This window comes from Triticum aestivum, chromosome 2A (genome assembly GCF_018294505.1).
Source record: "Triticum aestivum cultivar Chinese Spring chromosome 2A, IWGSC CS RefSeq v2.1, whole genome shotgun sequence".
Taxonomy (NCBI): domain Eukaryota; kingdom Viridiplantae; phylum Streptophyta; class Magnoliopsida; order Poales; family Poaceae; genus Triticum; species Triticum aestivum.
In genome coordinates, this window is record NC_057797.1 from 691,048,283 (window position 1) to 691,056,894 (window position 8,612).

The 8,612-nt window shown below is 45.6% G+C and overlaps 1 long non-coding RNA gene and 1 pseudogene across 1 annotated transcript; one reads left to right on the plus strand and one right to left on the minus strand.

The window, feature by feature from the left end:
• Positions 1-1,165: 1,165 nt before the first annotated feature.
• LOC123190272 (uncharacterized) lies at positions 1,166-4,500 on the plus strand. Its single transcript, XR_006496266.1, has 4 exons — positions 1,166-1,529; positions 2,083-2,225; positions 2,698-2,829; positions 3,852-4,500. It is a non-coding gene; the product is annotated as an uncharacterized lncRNA (long non-coding RNA).
• Positions 4,501-5,080: 580 nt separating this feature from the next.
• LOC123190271 (uncharacterized) lies at positions 5,081-8,199 on the minus strand (annotated as a pseudogene).
• Between the last annotated feature and the right edge of the window lie 413 nt (positions 8,200-8,612).

The following is an 8,612-nucleotide window of genomic DNA, read 5'->3' on the forward strand; positions in this document are numbered from 1 at the left end:
AATGAATCCAAGAAAAATAACACACTCAAGGCTTATATTTAAATCATGCAAAATGATGACTTCAAACATTTACTAAATTTTCGAAATTATTCACTTGTGTATAAACTTTACTCATGACTTATATTCGAAAAATTATATAATTTCAATATTATACATGATTGAATATTCATGTCAATGTTTACATTTTAAGTTACGCAAAAGTTGAACTCTACAAATGCGAGAACAATTATTGAAATGTTTGTAAAGTTAAAATGATATTTGTAATTTTAATTTTGGAAATATTTATTTTAAAGGATACAAAATTTATAATTCATAAATTAAATATATGAATATTTTTAAAATACGTGAACAAATTTAAAAGTAGGTTATATAGTTTGTATGTACAATATTTATAACACATATTTAGACGTTATTTTTATTGTTGTAATTATTGTTTACGTAGTATTTACATATTTCTAGTACATTAAGACTAGTTATTCACCGTAGATGTGTAATATGTGTAGGTTGTAGCGGCTAGAATGTCTTGTATGCCACTCTTTGGTTGTTTGTTCGAGAGCTGGGGGCCACACTTTTTCCTGTTAATTTTCAATGTGCAATAACAGGTAGGACCCACTGCTCATAGGTACGAAAAATTAAATGTCATTAGGCTCCACATTCAATACATCTTAGTTTGTTATCCATACTTGAAATATGAACATCAAGGGTTGGTTGGTTGGCTAGAGTGGCTCGTGTCCTCAATTTTTTTTGAGGATCTTGTGTCCTTAATTTGTGTCGTGTGTTCGAGTCCCGCCTCACTGATATTTTAGTTAATTATCGTACCTATATGCTATACAGAGGTCCGTCCTTTCCGTTAATTTTTGTATCAATATGCTGCTGTACAGTGGTTGGCCTTTCCCGCAAATAAAAAATAGTAAGGTTGTTTTGTGCAAAAATAAGTTGGCCAAAGGCCATCACTCACTGACAAGTAGGCCCATACACCTTGATATGTCCGCATGCGTATTTTGTGACCGTATTTGCACGCGATGTCAAGTTAGATAACCACAAATCCGTATTTTTAAAATTCTAGCACCAAACTGAATATTGAGCGCAAGTTCTATGACTTTCGGTGATATTACCTCATTTTTTTTCACCTTCAACCTGCAGTCCACCCTTATCCTGAGACACACCGCACCCCACCAGCGCTCCCCAAGGACGCATCTCTCCTCCATCCCCTTTCTTTCTCTCTCCCGACACATCTCGCCACAGCTCCGGTGCCTCCGCCTCAAGGAGAACTACATCGCCCCCACGAACCACGGACCCAAGCCGGCGCATGCGTGCATCGATTGTACGATGTGCGGCGCTCCGTCGAGCTCGCCTGCCCGCGTGTTGGCCGACGGAGGGGAGAGCCGACCAGAGTCCTCCGCCACTGTCCGCGCCAGTTTTCTTCCCCGATCCAGATCCCAGCTCCCCGCGCGCGTGACCGCCACCACGAGGAGGCCGAGGCCGACAAGGCAGGGTCTCGCCCAGCGTGGTGACCTTCACATCCAAAGGTCCATTTTTCTTTCTTCTTTTCAATCCATTGCTGCGATGCTTATCTTGCTTTCCCGGTGATGCATGTCTCCATTTATTTAATGCTTGCTTCTGCTGATCATAGGAGTACAAATGCTGGAGTTGTTAATTGTAATATAGATGACGTGTCCTGGTGTCTTGATCATATCTTTGGCCTGAACAAGTTTTTGCATGTTTCCTGGTGCTAAATTCCATGTTTTCATTTTTCTTCTAGCATTGATTCTCAATACAGATGATGCTATGTTGATATTTCTATGTTTATTCGAGTATAAATATTCAGGTGACGCCCTGATGCTATTACCATGTTTCCATGTTTGTTTGCATGTGTCGTGATCTTGCTGTCTAGTGGGAAAATTGGAATAGACAGAATGTATTGTTGCGACTAATAGCACAAGGACTAATGACATGCTTGTGTTTGCGACTATCTGGAGTATTGGAGCAGAGAACAGTAGCCAGTTTATTTTTTATGAACATGCTTGCATTTATTCATATATCTGGTGCATTTATTCATATTTCTTGTGTACCAATGTTCAGTGTTCCCTTGCGGAGGAGCAGGGGTCGTGCTGGGATGGATAGCACCGGGGAGAAGCCCCTCCAGTGATTTCATGGGTTGCGGTTCGGCCGACGAGCTGGCCGACCAGGAGCAGGGGTTCGGGGACGCCCTCCGCACCGACATGGTCAGCATCCTCTCCGCCATCCCCTCTCTGGATGTGCTTGCTTAGATGTTTTGCTTACTCACTGCAGTCAGTTTAGTCGAACTGTAAAGAACTTGTAGCTGGAGTATAAAAAAAGGGCAACCTGGTGCATGTAGCTCCCGCTTGCGCAGGGTCCAGGGAAGGGTCCGACCACTTTGGGTCTATAGTACGCAGCCTTTCCCTACATTTCTGTAAGAGGCTGTTTCCAGAACTTGTAGTTGGAGTATAATTTGAAAATTTCGTGCTGCTCTAGTTTTGTATCAAATGAATCTTGTGGGCAGAGAAAATGTCATGCTGCTCTAGTAGATGATGCAACAATTTGAAAATAAGCAATCTGCAGGAACATGAATTACTTTTTCTCTTTACCCCTATTTTTCTACATACATGATTTATAAACTTGCTTATCATTGTTTCACTAATTATTGCTCATGCCCTGCTCTCATGTTTGTTGTAGGCAGCAAGATGTTCGTGCAACTGAGATTGCAAACCTAAAACAGTATAAAGCTCTCTCTTGGTGATGCAAGGGCACACTACCTTTCAAATGCCAAGAATGAACTTGGAGTTGTTTTTTCCCAAAGTATAGCTGGTAAGCTTTATGTTGCTACTGAACTTGGAATTGCCAAATTCGCATCAGTTGATTTCAGTATTTGGCCTAGGCTTTTGAGTTGGGAGTGAAGTTGTTGCTAATGCTAGAAAATAGAATGTAAGTAATTCATGGAGTATGTGGTTATTAGAAAGAACTCGTGTGTGCAGGCTACTTGAGGCTAGCAGTATCACGAAAATCTAGTGTGGCATGATTTCACCTAGTGCTCTTTAGGTCTTTCGCTTTCTGATAATATGGTATGCCTTAAGATGCTCATGTGATATTCACTTTTTCTCTGTCTCTCCCCCTTGCTTCCCTAGAATTTCCTTATCTACTTTACAAATGAGAAGCAATTTGTTTTACCCAAATATTTCCAAAGAAATCATTGCTGATATTTTCTAAGCAACCTCCCTTTATTCGGTTAAGATGTTATAGTTTTTTTTTTCACGAGAAAGATATTTATAGACCGCACTCCTGTATTGGTCATTGGTTCTGTATGCTGCAGTTGTTTGTATATTTGATCTTTACATCTGACTCCATAACTGACAATGCACGCAGTTCTTTCTGTACCAAGAACTGAACCAAGGCTCTGAACGAATCAACTAAAAAAATTCCTTTTGCGTACCACCATTTACTGAATTCTCGATAACATTGCTCTATGCATCTCTAGCATGCAACACAGAGAAATCTATATACTGTTATAAATTCTTTTTTTGTAAGTTTCAACTCTCAAGTTGATTGTGGAGCATGCTTTGCTAATGTGGTCCAACCTGGCATTTGGTGAACTCTCAAGTTGATTGTGGAGTATATGTTTGAGTAATGCTAGTTTGGGTACTCCTCTCTCGTCCTGACATTCTCAATGCAATTCTTCCATGTTTCCTGTTCCCACATGGCACAAGCCTATTTTATTCAGTTTGAATTCTTACTCCACTTTACGCTACAGTTTTAATTGATCAAGCTCTCTTTACAAACCTTTTTTTTTTGCAAGATGCTCTCTTTACAAACTGGATGTATATCTTGTGCAGGAGTACCTACTGCTGATCCGGAGGCTGAGGAGGAAGATGGAGCTGCACTTGAAGATCCGGGGGCAAGAGGAGGAAGAAGATGGTGCAACACTTGATCCGAAGGCGGAGGAGGAAGAAAATGAGGCATCCATCACTGGCGCGGACAAGGAGAGGGAAGCGGAGTCGTTGCCGCGAGTTCTGAAGGTGCGAGCTCGGAGGCATAGGATAAATCGGAGGCGTGGAGGAGCAGCTGGCCTTGCTCGGAGAAGAGGCTCTTCATCCGGCAGGCGAGTTGCTGGCTTGCTGCTGAGGGCAATCTAGAGTGACCTGCAGCTACTGCCGAGGGCGATCTGGAACTGCTGTTGAGGGCGACCTGGGGAGGCGATCTGGAGAGGCGAGCGAGCAAAGCGGGAGGTGCGAGGCGAGCGGTCTGGAGGGTGTCTGGAGCGGGTGATGGGCCAAGGCCCAAAGCCTACCAGCGTTTTTTTAATACTACCCAACGTGGGAATCGAACGAAGACGACCAGACGTACGAAAAAAGGAACGGAACGTACGAAAAGGCCTGGTGCACGAAAAAAGTGGAGAAACAATCCTCCCTTTAATATTGGGTAGAGAGTAGAGATTTGTCAAATTTGCCATCGAACGCGCGCTATGGATCAGACTTATTTGAATTTCAAATTGCCCTTTAGAGGAACATATACAGGAATAAAGCGTACATATAAGCACGAGAGAAAATTTGCAGATCAGTGTTGGAGATGCCCTGACCTAATTTTATGTTCCCTTGCCTCCCAAAGAATAAAAAAACGTAATTTAAGTTCCACAAAAAAACATGATTCATATGATTTGCGTTCTGTGGTCCCAAATTAATGCTCAACTTTGTGATTATATTTTAATGGTAACTTCAGGGAGACCACAATTCTAAAGCAACAAATTAAACGAAAATTCTAAAGCGATAAATTCACAGTTCCAAGCAAGGTGCATACAAGTTCACAGAATTCACAGAAAACCAAGAGGATCATCCAAGTTCACTTGTCACTAGCTGGTGCAATGAGAGTCCGCGAAAATAAAGAACAAGTTGACTTGTGAGAATTCACAGAAGCAAGAGGCTCATACAAGTTCACTTGTCACTAGCTGGTGCAATGAGAGTCTACCAAAATAAAGTACAAGTTGACTTGTGAGAATTCATAGAAGAAGCAAGAGGATCATACAAGTTCACTTGTCACTAGCTGGTACAATGAGAGTCTACCAAAATAAAGTACAAGTTGACTTGTGAGAATTCACAGAAGAAGCAAGAGGATCATACAAGTTCACTTGTCACTAGCTGGTGCAACGAGAATCTACCAAAATAAAGTACAAGTTGACTTATGAGCAAAAAATAATGGCAAGCGCATCAGAAAGAGACAGCACAACATCTGGTACTGATCACTTCCTTCTGATCCATTGTTTCCTGTTGATCAATGAGACGTGTGGCAGAGACCACATGCCTAATTCCCACCGGTGTCATGCTCTTCCTGGGTGTTTTCTCCACCTCAACCTTCACTGCTGTGATCCATAGCTTATTCTGGGGGTCACGATATTTCATTTGCAAACCTATATATACAAAGAACATTAGAGGTGATGGCATCTTTCATGAAATGCATAAAAGAGAGAGGGAGAGAGACAGGGAGATATTCACCTTGCACCACCCAAAACAAGATGGCACCGGAGTTGACATCTTTGCCAGCATAATCCAAACACATTCTTTCAGTCCGCCACATCTCACTCTCCCATGAGAGTGGCAAATATATTGGGATGTCTAGATACACACAATTATCTTCATAGAGTAGTTCATAAGCAGCAAGCCCTTTTCCTGAGCATGTGTAGATAAAACCATCCACAAATACACATCTGCCATTTAGAAAGCGATAACTAGACATATCCCTCGGCGGGTATTCTCCCCATGGAGCCCAAGGCATGACAACATGCCACTTATTGGCATCCAGGTCAAAGTGAAGACAAGAACATGTGAGAGTATCACAGACTATAAAGGAATTATCACTCACTACAACATATCCGGACAGCTTGACCTTCCTGTCAGGAATCTGAGAGTGATCTGTCATGCAGCGCACCCATGAGCTGGATCGAGGAGGACAAACAAGGTGGGCCTTACGGTAAACTTGGAGAGTTTCAGTAAGAGCAAGAGTTGCCCTACCAACTTGGATAGCCATGATAAAAGGGTCAACAGAAGAAACAGGCCGCCTTGCAAGGGGATCAAGATGCTGACATCTGGTGTCCAGGTTAAGCACATACATGCCATCTTTTAGGAATGAGACAGCATATAGTTCTGAGCCACTGACAAAAAAATGCCTCGGACCATGATCATCTCCAGGTACAATGTAATGCGGTTTGAGAGGAGTGGCTATTCCTAACCTTGGACTCAGATCTGGATTCAGATCCATGAGACTTGTTTTATAGATAAATGATTGTGAACCAGCTTGGCAGATAATAAACAAGAGTTCATTGTCCATATGTGGCTTCACATAGGGAGGAGGAGGAAGTGGTGGGAGATGATGCCTGCGTGCAAGAAGGAAAATATGTCATGCACAAGAAACTTGGAATAAAATATCTAAGCTAAGCTCAAGCTTGTGGAACAAGACCTGCAAGTATTGCAAGGATCATGAAGCGCTTTCTCTTCATGGACTTCCTCTGCATCATGGACTTCATGGACTTGAGGCAACACCTTGTCATCCTTATACTCTCTAAGTGATTGATTAGTGGGCAAAAGATTAATATAATTTGTAAGCAAGATGACCAAAATGAATGCATGGATTAATGGTCAAAATGTGTACATGGCTTTAGTGGACAGAGAAACTTACTGAAGAAAGCGGAATTCAAATTCATTGATGTCTTCCATGGGCAAGACGTCCAGCTGGCGGGAGGTGGAGTGCAGGACCTTGATGTGGGGGCCAGGACCAAGCTGGAAGGTGGTGATAATGGCGTGTAGGTGGTCCTGCCAGCATGGGAGCGCCGTACTCATCAAGACAGAGCACATGACGCCCGAGCCCAGATGGGTGAGGAAGCCATGGGCTCTGCTTCGTGCAACACAAGGAAATATAATCTCCATAGGGGTACCAATCTTCAGACTTCTCTCTTCATATCCCAGCTTGTATTCATAGATCACATTTTTGCGGAGCATGTAGATGGCATTGGTTTCTTGTACATAGAGGCCACGGCCGAGGATAGGGACGTAATCCTTGTCCTCTGAGGTTTGGACTACCTTGGTCCAACCCAAGTCAGGGGAGGAGCAATTGAAAGTGAAGAAAAGACCGTTTTGGAGGGAGAGCAGGATGAGGGTGCCCCCCTCACGGCCATGGCCAGGGAGCACCGCGTAGCCCTGGAGGAAGTCAAGACCCCATATGGTGGGAAGGGAGGGCTCGAATTTGCAATGTTGGTCGAAGGGGGGGCCGACCTGCTCCCAACGTTGGGAAGCTGCGCCCTCTTCCTCTTCAATGACCAGGCGTTGTACTAGGATACGGAAACTCGTGCCAGAAGAATAGGTAGCCGACACGGCCCATATGTGGCCGTCGGCCGAGATGGGCATGCACCGGCCACGCATGCTTGGATCCAGCGGGGGAAGCGGTACTTCGGCCGGCGGCTCCTCCTCGGCCGGCAGCTGCAGCTGCAGGGCGTCGGTTTGCGCCTTCTCGACCCGCTGCAGGAGGCAGAGCGAGCGACCGTCAGGAACCAGGGCTGCGCTGGCGCTCGAGCTGCACCCCTGCGGCTTCATGAGGTCGTGGAAAATCTCGAGCCTGTCCTCGCTCTGACCTGAGATTCGCCCGGATCTCGCCACGCGAAAACGGTGGAAGCGCAGGGCGCCGCTTATGACGCCGACGAGCAGCAACCAGGCGGGGCTCTCGTCCGCGTAGTAGGGAATGTCGACGAAATCATTGCCGAATTTAACCTCAACGAAGGGGTTGGAGCGGCTAAGAGAGGAGAGATCCACCTCCATCGCCTCCGCCGCCCCCATCTTCCCCTCCGCTTTCCCCTCCCCCATCTTCCCCTCCCCCATCAGCCCCTCCGCTTTCCCCTCCTCAGCCGCCGCCATCTTCCCCTCCGCTTTCCCCTCCTCAGCCGCCGCCATCTTCGGGTTAGGGTTAGGAATTTGGGGACAAGTGGGGCGACTAGAGCCCGTTCGGATCTCCTCCACGATCCAACTTCTCGAGAAGCTGGCGAGAAGCCAGTCGAACGACCCGGCTCCTGGAATCTGGCTCCTGGAATCTGACTCGGCTCCAGTGCAATTTCTGGAAGCAGCCCCGCCCCAGCTCCTAGATTCTGGAGAAGCGGGAGTTGCCGGATATTACATTCCATGCCATCCCGAAATGCTACAGCCCACCCAGCGAACCGTTTTCCTATCGCTAATGCCCCGTCGAATCGTTTTTCTCTCGCTACAGTGTACCAAGTCGCTGCTGAACGCTCGCTGGCTCCCGTGAGAAGCCAGCTAGCACTAGCTCGCGCGACAAGCTGGCTTTCGGAGAAGCCAGCGGACTTCCGAACGAGCCCTAAATTTGGGGTGGTTGCTTGGTCCTGCAATATGGCCGTGCCACCAACCACCAGCAACACTATTTGGGCCGGCCCAACTAGATCTTAGATTTCAGGAAATTTTACCCTCCCTTATTCACAAAAAGAAGAAGAAGGAAATATTACCCTCCCAGGCTCCCACCCACCGTCGCTGTCACCTCGTTGGGATGAGGCAAACCAACATGTGGTTGGATGGTTAGAGAGGCAGTGGTATCCCCAGCCCACC